The sequence below is a fragment of the Protobothrops mucrosquamatus genome, unplaced genomic scaffold (genome assembly GCF_001527695.2).
Source record: "Protobothrops mucrosquamatus isolate PMUCROS unplaced genomic scaffold, P.Mucros_1.0 scaffold2585, whole genome shotgun sequence".
NCBI classification, from domain to species: Eukaryota; Metazoa; Chordata; class Lepidosauria; order Squamata; family Viperidae; genus Protobothrops; species Protobothrops mucrosquamatus.
Genome location: NW_015388641.1, coordinates 39368 through 55872, shown reverse-complemented (window position 1 = coordinate 55872; position 16505 = coordinate 39368). Strand labels below are relative to the sequence as shown.

At 42.8% G+C, this 16505-nt stretch overlaps 1 pseudogene; it reads left to right on the top strand.

Moving 5' to 3' along the window:
• The first annotated feature begins 1910 nt into the window (after positions 1 to 1910).
• The window catches only part of LOC107295961, a 41343-nt pseudogene continuing 26748 nt past the window's right edge, over positions 1911 to 16505 (top strand).

The window sequence follows — 16505 nt, the reverse complement described above, 5'->3', positions numbered from 1 at the left end:
GGGATTGGCCTAGGGAATTTTAGTGGGGTTTTTAAGGGAAATTTTAATTATTAGGCCTTTACAAATATTTTCTTTTAATCTGGTTTTAAATTGATATTTATTGTAAATATTGGTTTTATAAGGCTGTCAGCCGCCCTGAGTCCGGTAAGGAGAAGGGCGGGATACAAATCAAATTAAATAAATTAAATAAATAAATAAATAAGCCCCGGGCCCTCTCCTCCTCTGCCCCCTTTGGAAACAGCCCTGATCTGCAATAAAATCCATCACTGGGCCAGCAGTCAGAACTTGCTGCTGGAAGAACAATTTCAAACAACGCCAATGACTTTTAATGGTCTCACCAACAGTTCCGAAACAGCTAGAAACTCGCCATGCCAGCAAAGATTGTCGGTCGTATGTTACCTTAGTTCCACCACATTGCTCAAACACATTAAAACCTTCCCCATTATGTGGCTATATCCTTTATATCCCTCCCAAAACCTTTCACCTTCAAGAGCCAATGCAGCCACAACCGATCCAGGCGCCGCCATCTTAGAACTCTTTGAATCCTTTGCAGTGCTAAGATCCTGCCTGCCTTCTCTTGCTTTCACTAACTCAATAAAAGTTCCTTTTGAAATGCCAGTTTCAAGAGTTTTGCTTTCTTGAGAGAGTCAGCTGAGGTACGGCCTTACAACTTTCATATGTCAAATGAATCATAATTAATGTAAGAGGTTATTCTAGCATTGTGGCATGTTTGCTTTTTTGTTGTACTGTATAGATTTTGCTTTCTTTCACATCTTCTGCAATCATTTTATGCACAATTAAAGTTAAACTTTAAATTTAAATTTTGGGTTCAGTTGTGGTTGTAAGTTGAAGACTGCCTGTATTTGAACTTGGATCTTGGTAGTGTTCCATATGTCAAATGAATCATGATTAATGTAAGAGTTATTCTAACATTGTGGCATGTTTGCTTTTTATTTTAATGTATAGTTTTTTCTTTTTTTCTTATTTTCTACAACAATTTAATAAACAATTAAAATTACACTTTTCTTTAAATCTTATAGGCAAAGCGGATGGCAATAAGAGCACTGTGGACAACTGAGAATAAGAAGCAACGTTGAAAGAAAATCGACCCAGAAATCAAAATATTTTCCATTTCCTTCAGAAAGCCACACCATTCTCCTTCTCCAGCAGCTGATAGACAAAAGAGAGAAAATTAAGAAAGATTTCAAGCTGGAATAAGTAGAGCATGTGGAACTAAAGGATACATTACATGAGAAGTCAAGGGAGATTATTCTTTATTCAGTAAAAGAGGGGAATATCTAGAAGTCACTGAATAGGAAAAAGTCACTTGGAGAGCCACCTAGGGCAGACAGTGATGCAAGCCGTGTTCTGGGAAGAAAAAAACAGCTTTAATAAAAAAAAACCATTAAAAAAGGGATCACACACCTTTTTGACATCCTCAAGGATATAAGTGGTGGGAAAGCTCCATAGATGTGCTTATTGTGGGGAAGATACAACTTGCAAATCACAGCTGATTACGCATGAGAGGACCCATACAGGAGAGAAGCCATAAAAGTTCTCCCAATGTGGTAAATACTCTATTGAGCATGGCAATGTGGTGATACATCAGAGGACTGACGCCAGGTATGAGTGTCCAGAATATGTGAAAGTTTCATTGAAAATTCCCACCTCATCAGACAACAGGACTCACACATTGGAGAGAAACCCTTCCAATATCCCAATTGTGGGAAACGTTTCATTAAAAATTCCTACTTTGGGAGACACCAGAGGACTCACACAGGAGAGAAACCCTTTGAATGTCCTGATTGTGGGAATAGTTTCAGTGAGAATTCCCACCTAGTGATACATCGGAGGACTCACACAGGAGAGAGAAACCTTTTGAATATGTTGGTTGTGGGGAACATTTCATTAGAAATTCCTACTTTGTGAGACACCAGAGGACTCACACAGGAGAGAAACCCTTTGAATGTCCTGATTGCGAAAAATGTTTCAGCCACAATTCCAGTCTGGTGATACACAAGAGGACTCACACAGGAGAGAGAAACCTTTTGAATATGTTGGTTGTGGGGAACATTTCATTAGAAAGTCCCACTTTGTGAGACACCAGAGGACTCACACAGGAGAGAAACCCTTTGAATGTCCTGATTGTGGTAAAAGTTACATTAACAATTCCAGCCTGGTAAGACACCAGAGGACTCACACAGGAGAGAAACCCTTTGAATGTCCTTATTGTGGTAAAGGTTTCAGTAACAGTTCCAGCCTGGTGATACACCAGAGGACTCACACAGGAGAGAAACCCTTTGAATGTCCTTATTGTGGTAAAGGTTTCAGTAACAATTCCAGCCTGGTAACACACAAGAGGATTCACACAGGAGAGAAACCTTTTAAATGTCTTGATTGTGGGAAAAGTTTCATTAGTAATTCCCACCTCGTGAGACACCAGAGGACTCAAAGAGGAGACAAACCTTTTGAATGTCCTGATTGTGATAAAAGTTTCACTAACAATTCCAGCCTGGTAATACACCAGAGGACTCACACAGGAGAGAAACCTTTTGAATGTCTTGATTGTGGAAAAAGTTTCAGTAACAATTCCAGCCTGGTGAGACACCAGAGGACTCAAACAGGCGAGAAACCCTTTGAATGTCTTGATTGCGGGAAATGTTTCTTTAGAAATTCCCACTTTGTGAGACACCAGAGGACTCATACAGGAGAGAAACCCTTTGAATGTCCTGATTGTGGTAAAGGTTTCAGTAACAATTCCAGCCTGGTAACACACCAGAAGACTCACATAGGAGAGAATCCTTTTGAATGTCCTGATTGTGGTAAAGGTTTCAGCAACAGTTCCAGCCTTGTGACACACCAGAGGACTCACACCGGAGAGAAACCTTTTGAATGTTTTCATTGTGGTAAAGGTTTCAGTAACAGTTCCAGCCTTGTGACACATCAGAGGACTCATACAGGAGAGAAACCCTTTGAATGTCCTTATTGTGGTAAAGGTTTCAGTAACAGTTCCAGCCTGGTGACACACCAGAGGACTCACACAGGAGAGAAACCCTTTGAATGTCCTGTTTGTGGTAAAAGTTTCAGTAACAATTCTGGCCTGGTGAGACACCAGAGGACTCACACAGGAGAGAAACCCTTTGAATGTCCTGATTGCGGTAGAAGTTTCAGTAACAATTCCAGCCTGGTGAGACACCAGAGGACTCACACAGGAGAGAAACCTTTTGAATGTCCTCATTGTGGTAAAGGTTTCAGTAACAGTTCCAGCCTTGTGATACACCAGAGGACTCACACAGGAGAGAAACCCTTTGAATGTCCTTATTGTGGTAAAGGTTTCAGTGACAGTTCCAGCCTTGTGAAACACCAGAGGACTCATACAGGAGAGAAACCTTTTGAATGTCCTTATTGTGGTAACTGTTTCAGTAACAGTTCCAGCCTGGTGACACACCAGAGGACTCACACAGGAGAGAAACCCTTTGAATGTCCTTATTGTAGTAAAGGTTTTAGTAACAATTCCAGCCTTCTAACACACAAGAGGACTCACACCGGAGAGAAACCTTTTGAATGTCCTGATTGTGGGAAAAATTTCATAAGTAATTCCCATCTCATGAGACACCAGAGGACTCACACAGGAGAGAAACCCTTTGAATGTCCTGTTTGTGGTAAAGATTTCAGTAACAGTTCCAGCCTGGTGACACATCAGAGGACTCACACAGGAGATAAACCCTTTGAATGTTGTGATTGTGGTAAAAGTTTCAGTAATAATTCCAGCCTGGTGAAACACCAGAGGACTCACACAGGAGAGAAACCCTTTGAATGTACTGATTGTGGTAAAAGTTTCAGTAACAATTCCAGCCTAGTGAGACACCAGAGGACTCACACAGGAGACAAAACCTTTGAATGTACTGATTGTGAAAAAAGTTTTAGTTACAATTCCAGTCTGGTGATACACCAGAGGACTCACACAGGAGAGAAACCCTTTGAATGTGTTGATTGCAGGAAAGGCTTCATTAAAAATTCCCACTTTGTTAGACACCAGAGAACTCACATAGGAGAGAAACTGTTTGAATGACCTGATTGTGGGAAAACTTTCAGAAAGAATTCCAGTCTGGTCATACACTAGAGGACTCATACAGGAGAGAAACCATTTGAATGTACTGTCTGTGAGAAAAGTTTCAGTCAGAATTCCAGCCTGGTGAAACACCAAAGGACCCACAAAGGAGAAATTGTGATCTCCCATTGGAAGTGTAGTTGAGAAATTGACTATTTTAATTCTGGCCTGATTCTTTTTACTCAAACATGTCTCAGGATTAGACTTGTAAGTGGAGAGAAAAGGAAAATGGAAAAAAGCTAACTACCTATTTCTGTTTATCAGCAGCATACTGGATATTTCCTTTTGCAGAAATAGTTAAATTCCTCAAAAAGGCTTTTGGGTGGTATGTTTGTATATTGATGATAGGATTCCCACATCTGGAGTTTTAGTCTTCTGTTGGTGTCCTCCAGATTTTGAGTCTCTCAATTCCTCCAGCCAGCAAAGAAGTAGTCCTCAAAATATGTGTAATAGGGCCTGCCAATTACGATTGCATGTTGCAGTGGTTGTTAAGCAAGATTACCTTGCTTAACTACCCCCACTCCATTGTCTCACTGATGAAGCCGCTAAATGAATATGTAAGTTGCTAAGTGGAACGTTGGGTACCTCAATTTTGGGGGCATAGCACAGATCCAGGTTTGCCTTCCCATTGCCTCCCCTACCTCAACTCTTGGGATTCCCCCTCAGGCCTTTTCCACTATCACAAGATCCCCAAAGACTTTTCACCTCCACGAGATCCTCACAGGCTTTTCCCACTCCCACTGGGTCCCTGCAGTCCTTAAGCCTGACTCCCATACCACCAGGATTCACCTCCTCCTCCTCCTCTTCCTTACCTTTAAAGATTTCTGATCCTCATGTTAGGGAAGGAGGGAAGGTCACGTATCCCTAGGCCGCATGACTATGTCCTGGAAGCGGCAGTCATTTTCTATGTTATTGGGATTCATTCCTGAGCCATGTGGTGGACTTGTGGAAGTGATTGTCATTTTGCCACACCTCAGGGCCAAAATGGTGGCTTCTTTTGGATCATTGTCATACGGGAGAGGGAGAAAATGCTTGCTTTGCTACCTTAACACTGTGCAGACAACCTTAAGAAATTGTGGGTGCGCTGAAAATGATGGCTGCCTCTGAGAGATCTTCAAAACGTAAGTCTACGATGGCTGTCAGGCATGTGGGCAGTTGCCCAAGGCCCAGTGAAAAAAAGCAGTGTAAAATTTCACATATAGAGGCAGTTCTGCCTTGCAGATGAACCTGATGGTGAAGAGCTGTAGGAATATTGAGTTGAGGAGAAAAGGGATTGTGACTTTGATCACAGGATCTGTGAGATGTGCAATGAATAAGTTTAATAATACCAGTGGTGAGGTCTCCAAACATACAGTGGGTTTGTAACACACTACAATTGTTAAGATACATTTTATATGGGTCTCTTGTGCGTTGTGCATTTCTATGATCAATCTGTTTTTCTCAGCTTCCTTTCCCTCCTCATTATAAATTTAAAATTTGAATTTGAATTGTACATCTGTCCACCCACTGTGTGACTTATGATGTGAACTGCAGATAGGCATCTGCCTCTTAATTTTTTGTTGCATTTCTATCTGTCCCCATTCCTAAATTCTTTGAAATTATTAAATTAAATTATTTTTTTATGCACAATTAAAAAATTAGAATGGTTAACCTAGTTCTGTTTTAATTGGCTTTCTTCTCAGATTCTGAGGGATGGAAAGTGGGATATTTCAAACAAGACAACTAAACTATGGTCTCCCTCATAACTTACAACCCCTAAAGCAGCCTTTGGTTCTACCAGTGGGTTTGTAGTTTTTGAAAATCATAGAATTACAGAGGATCTGTCTGATTTCCCTGAAGATTCTCCCAATTCTGAACAGGATCCAACAGACATTTTGAAAGTTGGGGTCCCCATGGATGGAAACAGTATGTCATGGTTCCGACAGACAGAGATGAATAAAGCAGAACTCCAAGGCTTGCAAATTCCTCCAAGATCATGTTTATTTGTTACAAAGTATCGGCACGATCCAGAGTGAAACCAAATCTGAATACACAAATAACAATTTCCCAATACAAAGTAAAATGTCCCACCCATAAAACCATGCAGCCAACTACATTCCCCGATATGATCATTTGGCCGGCTTTTTATGCAACGCCCAGTCCCCAATCCTGGGAGCAGCTGATGACCTTTGTTCCCACAGGACAAAAGATTATTTTGACTAAGGAAGCACCTGGGCAACCCCCCTCCCTTTCTTCTATATGGCAACCTAGAATGAGAAGAAAAATGGCTGCAGTCATGCTCATTTGTAGAGTTGACAGTCGGCCCCTCTCAGAAAGAAAGTAGGAGAAACAAAAAGGTTAAGTATTTCCTCGAGGCTTGTGAGGATAGTTATCGTAGAACTTTTTTATTCATCTGTCTGCTTTCACATTGGTACATTTTACCCATGTAGCTTCTGACGGGATAGTCTTTCCACTGAACCAGGTACTGTAACTTTCCCTTGTACAATCTAGAATCAAGAATTTATATTATTTCATAATGGTCTCCCTCTCTACCACTATTGGACCCAGCAACTTCTTTAGAATAGGTCTTAAAGAGAATTAAGACACAGATTTCAACAGATTACAATGAAACACGGGGTGAACTTTTCCCAACAGTGGGGGAAGTTTCAATTCCACTGTAACAGGATTTATGATTTTGATGATGGGAAAAGGACCAAGGAACTTTGTCCCCAATTTACTGCTGGGCAGCTTTAACCTTAAATATTTTGTTGAAAGATAAAACAATTGTTCAACATTAAAAGGTTTTTGAGAGGAGCGTCGTTTATCTGCTTGCTCCTTATAAACCTTGGTAGCTTTGGCCAATGCTTTCTTCACATTCACCCACCCCCTGGAAAGATGTCATCCATTGGTCCAACATCTGGGAAATAGGAGGCTCCTGGGGGTACTCAGGCATAGGCTCAAAATCTCAACCTGTTACTACTTTAAATGGGGTGAATCTAGTGCTACTGTGCACAGTATTGTACACTACCTCTGCAAAAGGCAGGAGATCACCCCAATTAGTCTGCTGGTAATTAACATAGCATCTGAGGTATTGTTCCACAATTGTGTTAGCTTTTTCAGCCGCTCCATTTGTACTCGGATGAAAAACCGATGAAAGCCCCTGAATCAAACCAATCAGTTTAATGAACTCCTTCCAGAACTTAGCAGTAAACCGGTCCATGTAAAAAGTAAACTGTGAGAAAAAATCCATTTCGGGGCTCCACATAGCCCAGACATGTCCAAAGTCCGGCCCACGGGCCATTTGCGGCCCGCGTTCCGGTTTAATCCGGCCCTCGAACAGCCCTCCCTGCTCTATATAAATGCGGCCCTCCCTATCAGAAAGTTTATTGGCGGGATCTCCCTCGACCAATAGGCAGCGGCTGATCTCGTTTTGCGTCCCTCGCGAGACTCTGCTTGGGCCGCTCCCTGGGCAGCCGAGCCAGCCACATGTCTCCACGTGCTGGGTGGCAGTAATGGCTGGTGCGGCGGCCAGCGGGAGCATCGCTCCCCGGGAAGCCGAACCGGCCACATGTCTCCCCAGCCTGGGCTGGACGGCAGTCAGGCATGAAGCTCGCCTGGCTGCCGCAGGGCTCTCCGCCGCCCGGCCCCACCTCGGCCCCATCGGTGGCACCTTCCTCGGGCACTTTCAGGGAGCCGCCGCTGCTGCCCTCGTTGCTGCAGGAGAAGGAGACCTTGGGATGCGAGGGTGGCGGGGCTGGCGGCGATCGGGACCCCCCCGCATCAGCACTCCCTGTTGCCGGCGCGGTCGCCCATGGTGCACCCGGCCTTGGCGCCCTCCTCTTAAGACGGCAAAGTGGCTGAGGATGCGGCGGGGGCGGCGGCCGGGTCAGGGGCGGTGACGGGGACCCCGACGATGCTGCAGTGGCTGCCGCCAGAGCTGCTGCCTCCCGTCCTGCTCCCCCTCCCTGCCCGTTTGGCTGAGGACGCAATGGGGCCGCCGCCACTGGAGCCACTGCCTCCCGTTCTGCTCCCCCTCCCTGCCCCTCCCTGCCTGTTTGGCTGAAGAAGCGATGGGGGTGCGGCCGGGAGCTTCTACCTTCCGTCCTGCTCTCCCCGCCCGTTCGGCGCCATCTGCCTTTCATTCTCTCTCTCTCTCTCCTAACCTAGAGGGAGAGGGAGAGAGAAAGAGGAAAGAAAGAGAAGAGAAAGAGAGGAGAGAGGGAAAGAGAAAAAGTGGAAAGAAAGAGGAAAGAGAAAGAGGGGAAAGAGAGAGAGAAAGTTAGAGGAAAGAGAGGAAGAGAAGAGAAAGAGGAAAAAAAGAAAAAGAGAAAAAGAGAAAAAGAGGAAAGAGAGAAAGAGAGAAAGAGAAGAGAAATAGAGGAAAGAGGAAAGAGAAAGAGAGGAAAGAGCGAAAGAGAAAGAGAGAAAGAGGAAAGAAAGAGAGAAAGAAAGGAAAGAGAAAGAGGAAAGAAAGAGGAAAGAGAAAGAGAAGAGGAGAAAGAGGAAAGAGAGAAAGTTAGAGGAAAGAGAAAGAGGAGAGGAAAGAAAGGAAAGAGAGGAAAGGAAGAGAAAGAAAGAGAGGACAGAGAAAGAGAAGAGAGGAAAGAGAGGAAAGAGAGAAAGAGAAAGAGGAAAGAGAAAGAGGAAAGAGGAAAGAAAGAAAAAGAGGAAAGAGAAGGAGAGGAAAGGGAGAGAAAAGAAAGAAAAAGAAAGCAAGAGGGAGAGGAAAGAGAAAAAGAGAAAAGAGAAAAAAGATTAAGAGAAAGGAAAGAGAAAGAGAGAAAGGAAAGAGAAAGAGAAGAGAGGAAAGGGAGAGGAAAGAAAGAAGAGAAAGAGAGGAAAGAGAAAGAGGAAAGAGAAAGAAAAGAGAGAGGAAAGAGAGGAAAGAGGAAAGAGGGAGAGAAAGAGGAAAGAGAAAGGAAAGAGAAAGAAAGCGAGGGGGAGAGGACAGAAAAAGAGGAAAGAAAAAAGATTGAGAAAAGAGAGAGAGGAAAGAAAGAGGAAAGAGAAGAGAAAGAGGAAAGAGAAATAAAGGAAAGAGAGAGGAAAGAGAGAAAGGAAAGAGAAAGGAAGGAAAGAGGAAAGAGAAGAAAAGAGGAAAGAAAGGAGAAAGAGGAAAGAGAGAAAGTTAGAGGAAAGAGAAAGAGAGAAAGAGGAAAGAGAAAGAGAGAGAGGAAAGAGAAAGAGGGGGAGAGGAAAGAGAAAGAGAGAGGGGAGAGGAAAGGGAAAGGAAAGAGAGAGAGAGAGAAAGAGGAAAGAGAGGGAGAGGAAAGAGGCATAAAATAATACATTTGCATTTAATTGTAATGGTTCAAAGAATGTTCGGAAAAATGTTCGGCCCTCCAGCACCTTCACTTCATCCAATCTGGCCCTCTTTGAAAAAAGTTTGGACACCCCTGACATAGCCAATATATGTGTTTCAAAAACAGCTTGGTTAGCTTTTGGGCAGAATGAAGTCCTGAGTAAGCGATAAAATATACTTGTTTGGAAAATAGATCAATCACAGTCCATATTACAGTGTTTCCCTTGCTCTCAGGCAATTCCACTATAAAGTCCATGGCTATTTCCTTCCAGGGCTGGGAAGGATCAGCCACGTTGCAGCAAGCCTGGGGGCCTCCCAGGATGTCTTTTTGTGGCAGCACAGATGGCACAGCTCTTAACATAACTTTTAATGTCTTTTTTCATCCATGGCCACCAGAATTGTCTCCGCACCAGATGCAATGTTTTCAAAAATCCAGAATGATCTGCCTGCTTAGCATCATGACTCCACTGAAGTGCTTGGAGTCTGAGGCTACCCTTCCAGGTTAGCCCCCCCCCCCAGGGTTAAAAGAGATTTGTTGTCCTTGAATCTTATGTCAGTCTCTAATTTCTCCTTTAGTTTCTTCAGTAAATGATCATCAGGACCGGCAGGTGGTCTCTGTGTTTGTGATCTGGTTGTTATTTGGGAAGTGGATTGTGGCAGGGGAATAATAGAGTTAATTACTTCCTCCCGGTGGCTCTTGAACTGGAGCATTCTAGAGAAGGCCTCAGCCAAAAACTCTTACCCTCTGGAAAATATTTTAAGGTGAAATTAAAACAGTTGAAATACTGAGCCCACCGAACTTGTTTTTGGGATAACGTGCCGGGGGGGGGGTTGTTTCAGAGCCTCCAAATTCTTGTGATCAGTCCACACCTCAAAAGGTATTTCCCCTCCTTCCAAGGAATGACACTATGTTAGCAATGCCAACCGAACTGCAAAAGCCTCTCTCCCATACAACCCATCTCTTATTGTCAGTTATCGGGAAGTGTAAGCACAGGGTTGTAATTCCGCTCTGTGTTTTTTTTGTATGACAACAGCACCCATGGCTGTCATTCGCATTGGCTTCCATGGTTTCAATGTAAATAAGGATGTCATCAAGATAAACTAGAACCCCCTTGTATTAATGATCGTGGAGCACTTGATTTATCAACTGCATGAATACAGCCGGGGCCCCCTGCAGTCCAAAAGGCATCACTTTAAATTGGAAACTTCCCAAAGGGCAATTAAAGGCGGTTTTCCACTTGTCCCCCTCCCTAATCCAGATTCGGTAATAAGCCTCTCTTAAATTCAGCTTGGTAAAGATTATTCCTTTATTAGTGGAAGGGAGTACACTGTATACTGTCAGCTTTTAATCCTTTAAAATCCATGCATAATCTAAGTGACCCATCTTTCTTTTCCTTGAATAGCATGGGAGAGCCAGGTGTGATTTGGCTGGCTGAATGAAACCCCGAGTTAAGTTTTTATCAATGTACTCTCTCAGTTGTTTCATCTTTTTGGGTGTTATATAGTACATCTTCGGTTTTGGGAGCTTGGCGCTGGGCAGAATTTCAGTGGAACGATCCGTAGCCCAGTGGGGGAGAAGTTGTCACAATCCTTCTCACTAAACGCTTCTGCCAAATCATGGTACTTAGTTGGGACAAGTTGAATCCCTGGCAGCTTTCCAGCTACAGTCTTTAGGGTTTCACGGGGCTCCCCTTGAATTTTGCTGATGGCAAGTGCCTTTATTTTATTGTCACCAGCAGGTGGGAGGGGTCCTGTCCCCTGTCTTAACTTCCGCATTCCCTCCTCCCACCAGATGATGGGATGCCATTTATCAAACCACACTAGTCCCAAAATTACTCCTTCAGTCATTTTCAGAACCACCACAAAACGGATTATTTCCCAATTCCGACCCATTTCCAAACGCACAGGTTCTGTTAGGTGCATGGCAGGGGTACCTCCGATGAGGGATACTGTTCTGTCCCAGCCTATGTCCGTCTTTGTTGCGTCACAAAAACAAACCCCTCTTTAACAGTAGGCTGGGAAAACCAACCCCTTTTTATTACAAAAACAGTCCAGATAAGTTTGCTCAAAAACAAAAACAACAGAATACTTTTCCAACAGATAATTGGTTAAAAAATCAGACAGAGCAGGAGTTTAAACAAAACATTTATCGGTAAAACAAACAGACCATGATCCCTGGAAGTTCTTACAAAAGGTTGCCTTCTGCAACCAGCACCGCCCACACCTCTTTATATACAGCAGTTCCAAGGTGTTGCCTCTCAGTGCCTTCTCCGTTTTCTCTGGAGTTGTCCCATTGACTGCTATTGATTTACCCTTGCTAATTGCCTGCATGCGCGAGCATCAATTAGCAAGTCCATCAGGTGTGCGTCATCTGAGTCTGACTCAGTCCCCTCACACAGCTGAGCTTCATCAGGAACACGACTGGAGGGCCCAGGCTCTTCATCAAACCGTGAGTCTTGTAATTCATCAGAGCCTCCCTCTGATCCTGATGGCCCTTCAAATGCCTCCTCCACTTCCTCCTCAGATTCCTCAGACTCAGCTGTTGGGAACACAGGCTGGCACGGAATCACGACAGACACAGCTTATTCCAAACCTTAGGGTTAGGGGCAGTAGTTTGGTTCGCATGCCCAGTTTGAGTACCATGGGTAGGTTAATTAAGCACTGCTGCATGCACCCTGTTTTGGGCACTATTAGCCTGGCAGGAATTGCAAAGAATGGAATGGGTTGACTCACCATGTGGGTCCTCCTCACCTTCCTCGTCACTGTCGTAAGATGCTGGCATTTGCTGTGGCTCGGATTAGATCTTGGCTTCGAGCTAGGTGGGAGGGGAGGCCTCGACGGTCAGGTCCTGACGTGCCCAGTTTGACTTTTCTCTTCCCCCTCTGGGAGCTTTCTGCAGCTTAGCAGTGGCAACTGGCAAGCTGCTGGGTTGAGGTTTAGAAGCTGGGCACTCCACAGCACGGTGACCCATCTGACTACATTGGTTGCAATTGATAGGAGCCCTGGCTGGTGCTTGGGATACACAGGTGGTCACAGTGGCTTGGAAACATCAGCCATAAGGGTGTTTCTTCTGGACGCGCGGCGGTTTGGGCTTGGCTGTGCTTGACTTTTCTGGGGCAATCCAACTCAATGTCTAACACCACTGCCATCTGTACCACTCATGCAACAGGTTAGGAAAAGCCTGAATGATGCAGGCTTGAAGTAAGTTGCGGTCTAGCCCCTGCTTGAAATAGTTGATCAGTGATCGTTCTGGCCACTGCCCCAGTCAACCAGCAACTCTCCTTAATTCACGAACATATTCCTTAGTGCAGGTCTTTTCAACCTTTTCACCCATTGTACCACTTTTAGGATATGGCAATATCCGAGTACCACCAGTCGCCTAGCAAGGTGTCAAAAACTTGATGACCAAAAAAAAAAAAAAGGAAAAAAGTGATAAGTTACAGGTAGTCCTCGACTTACAATAGTTCGCTTAGTGACTGTTCGAAGTAACAATGGCACTGAAAAAATTGCCCCCTAAGCCACAGCCGAGCAAGACATCTGCTTGCCCACCCGGCGACGCTCTTCCTCCTGTCTGAGGTTTCCATTGTGAGCATTTCTGAGGAGGATTGGCAGCGGGGGTGGGGTGAGGGGTGCTTGGTTTTTATTCCCCCCATCTGCTGGGTGGTTGCAGCAGGTTTTGGTCGCTTCACATGACCCTGGGACACTGTGACCGTCATAAATATGAATCAGTTGCCAAGCATCTGAATGTAAATCACAAGAACCTGGAGATGCTGCAACATTCCAGGTGATTGGCGCTTCTTCTGGGCTCAGCAGAAGTGCCAGGATCAGTGCTGCTTTCCAGCTGGAACCTGGTGCTGATCCTGGCGCTTCCGCTGAGCCCTGAAAGCCCCGAAGTGCTGATGCTGGCGCTTCTGCTGAGCCCTGACAGCCCTGCAGCTCCAGCCATCTCTCGCTCAGCTCATTCCCCTCCCCCGCTACTTTTCTAGGATGGTCGCGTACCACCTGCCAGGTGCCAATGTACCACAGGTGGTACCCGTACCATTGGTTGAAAAGCCCTGCCTTAAATAATACTGTATGCTTTTCTCCCCTTTTCATTTTATTTCTTGATATAAGTAATATAATACTGTTGAAATGGCTTAGATGAAGGAACTGTTTTAGATAATTAAATGTGTTTGAATTTAAGGAAATTATAATGTATAAAAAAGAAAAAATGTTTTGAATAATTAGATTAGATGACTAGACACATTAAATGGAATATTTAAAGATTAAAAATATTTTTAATTATGGTTAAAAAGAAGAAGAAATTTGGGGGGGGGTTAATATATATTAGCAAGAGGAATATATATTTTAAGTAGTATTTTACTTTTTATGTTTCTTTACTCTTGCTATCCTTTTCTTTTGTTTACTGTTTTTACCTATTCTTAAAGAAATCTAAAATTGTGGAGATGGTTTATATGGGAAAAATGAATTTAAATATTTAAATGTAATTAACTGTAACCAGCAAGAATACTTTAAACTTCATGGGAAAAACAAATTTAAATAAGGGCTGTAACAGGATATAAGATGAGGCAACCAGAATGACTAGATAGAAAAGAAATATTATACTGATGTGATCATTATTTCTAGGAATATTGGGGAAAAATCATATATGTAACTGTTATTTATCAAAATAATAAGAACTGTATTAATTCAAGGTTTGCAAAGAAGACATTTTGGGGAAAAGGGAAAATCAACTAAATGTACTATGTGGATTAAGGATTATAGAAACCAATTGTTAATGATTTTTCTTTATAAATGTAAACCCTGGAAACACACTGTTTACCAACTGTTAAGTGATTTATGTTTTAAAAAATCAATAAAATATGTGATTTTAAAGAAACTTATTATTCTGTAATTCTGTAAAAACTTCATGAACTTTTAGGGTTCAGCATATGGCTGATCACAAGCTAAGTCGCATCGCATTTTATTAAAGTCGAAGATTACTTGATAGCATGCAATAAGTGAAAATATCTTGCAAACGTCTTAGGTAGAGATGAGACAAGTTTGTTTTTTTTTCTGCTCCCTAGCGGGACATGGCGGTCAAATAGGTTTTCTATTTGTGACTGGACAACCACTTATCTGAAATGGAATAGGGCCTCCTGCTTGAGCAGGGGGTTGGACTAGAAGACCTCCAAGGTCCCTTCCAGCTCTATTCTGATAGATCGAATAGGCAGCATCTGTGCCTAGAAAGCGGATACTGCAATTCAGCAGGAAGCCTCTGTGGTTGAATTTAAAGGAGTTAAAACCATAGAGTACTGCACTGCTAGAAAGGATGAGAAGAGGAGAAGGGCAAAGGAACTTCCTCTTCTGGATCACTCATGGGAGGAAGGAGGCGGGCGGAGAGGNCCACCACTGATGGAGCATCCACAACTTCTGAAGGCAAACCGTTCCATTGGTTAATTGTTCTCAGGGTCAGGAAATTTTTCCTTAGTTCTAGTTTACTTCTCTCCTTGATTAGTTTCCATCCACTGCTTGTCTTTCCTTCTGGTGGTTTGGAAAATATGTTGACTCCCCCTCTTGCCCCCTCAAGTATTGGAACATGTCACCCCTAGTCCTTCCTTTCACTAAACTAGACATACTCAATTCCTGCAGCCATTCTTTATATGTTTTAGCCTCCAGCCCCCTAATCATCCTTACTGCTTTTTCTTTGCTCTTTATAGAATCTCAACACTTTTTAAATATTTTAATATTTAATTTATAGCAATATAAATTAGTGCTAACACTTCACCTGATCTTGATTCTCTGCCTCTGTTTAGGTAGCCTAGCATTGCATTGGCTGTTTTGGCCACTGCATCACAATGTTGGCTCATATCTAAGTGCTTGTCCACTAAAACTTCAAGATGTCATAAAATTGAGTTCAGGCCCCTCAAGTGAAGTTTTCCAGTAGTTCTTTTATTCTTGTGTTATTTGGACAAAAAGCAAGGCATGCATGCTTAATTAGTTCCTTTTTATTTATACATATACTTGTCTAATTTTAAAGTTATTTTACTACAGTAAGTTATTCCCAACAAGGCCACTCAGGTTACTATGCCCAACAAGGTTACTCAAGTTGCTGTAAGTATTGCTGTCCAACTAGGCTACTCATTCACACAATACTTACATATCCTCTCAACACAGGTGATCAGGCTATGTTAGAGTGGGCTGGAAAGCAGATTCAGGGTGTCCTCTGCTCCAACAAAGTTGCCTTGAAATTTGGGGTCTGGTTCATCCCAGTCTTTCTCTTTATACCCAACTTGTTTACTCAGAATCCATGTGTATGGCAATCTTGCCCCAGCCATGTCAGGAACTTTACATCCTCATTCTTTGGACCAAGACTCCATAAAAAAAGGCAACATCCTACACTCCTTATGCCCACTGATGTTCTACCTGGTATCACGAAGAGTAGATCGTTCATACAGGGACTCAGAATCTTTCCTTATCAGTAGTACACACATTCCAGCAACGTGACTTTCCCTAATGTAATCTCACGAAAAGGCTAACTATGGTTGCATTACAGGCCCTCTATAATCATAACTTATATTTGTGATATGTTCATAACATATAACATAAAATATGTAACAAAGATCCCTCTCACAGTTACTGAGTAGTCAATAGTACAATAACAATAATAGTACAGTCCTCAATATTACACCAATTATTCCCTTATTTTTTATTATTTTCCAGCAATTTTTAAATCTAATAATCAAATTTCCCCTCATCTTAAAATCTCCCTTTAGCCCATTAGTTAAGACTTTAGAATCCTCTCTAATAAATCAAACAACCCCATTTTTTTAAACCTAACTCTAGCTTTCTTTTTATGCCAATGCTTTTAGATCGTCAGATAGATCTCCCTTCATTCTTGTACATGTTACTTGAATTAAAGGAGACCATCTAGTTGTCAATTTTCTGGAGGGATTGGCCCATTTATAACCATTAAGCTGTCACCCTAGTGGCTCAGATCCCCATATTTGCTCTAGTATAGTTGTCTTCAATTCGATCTTGTTTTCTTCTTCCTCAAGTTTCTTCTGGTTTAAGTAGAAAGTCATGTCCAATTTTGTAGTTGTTATTTGATTGTCTAAGTTTTCAATAAGCTAT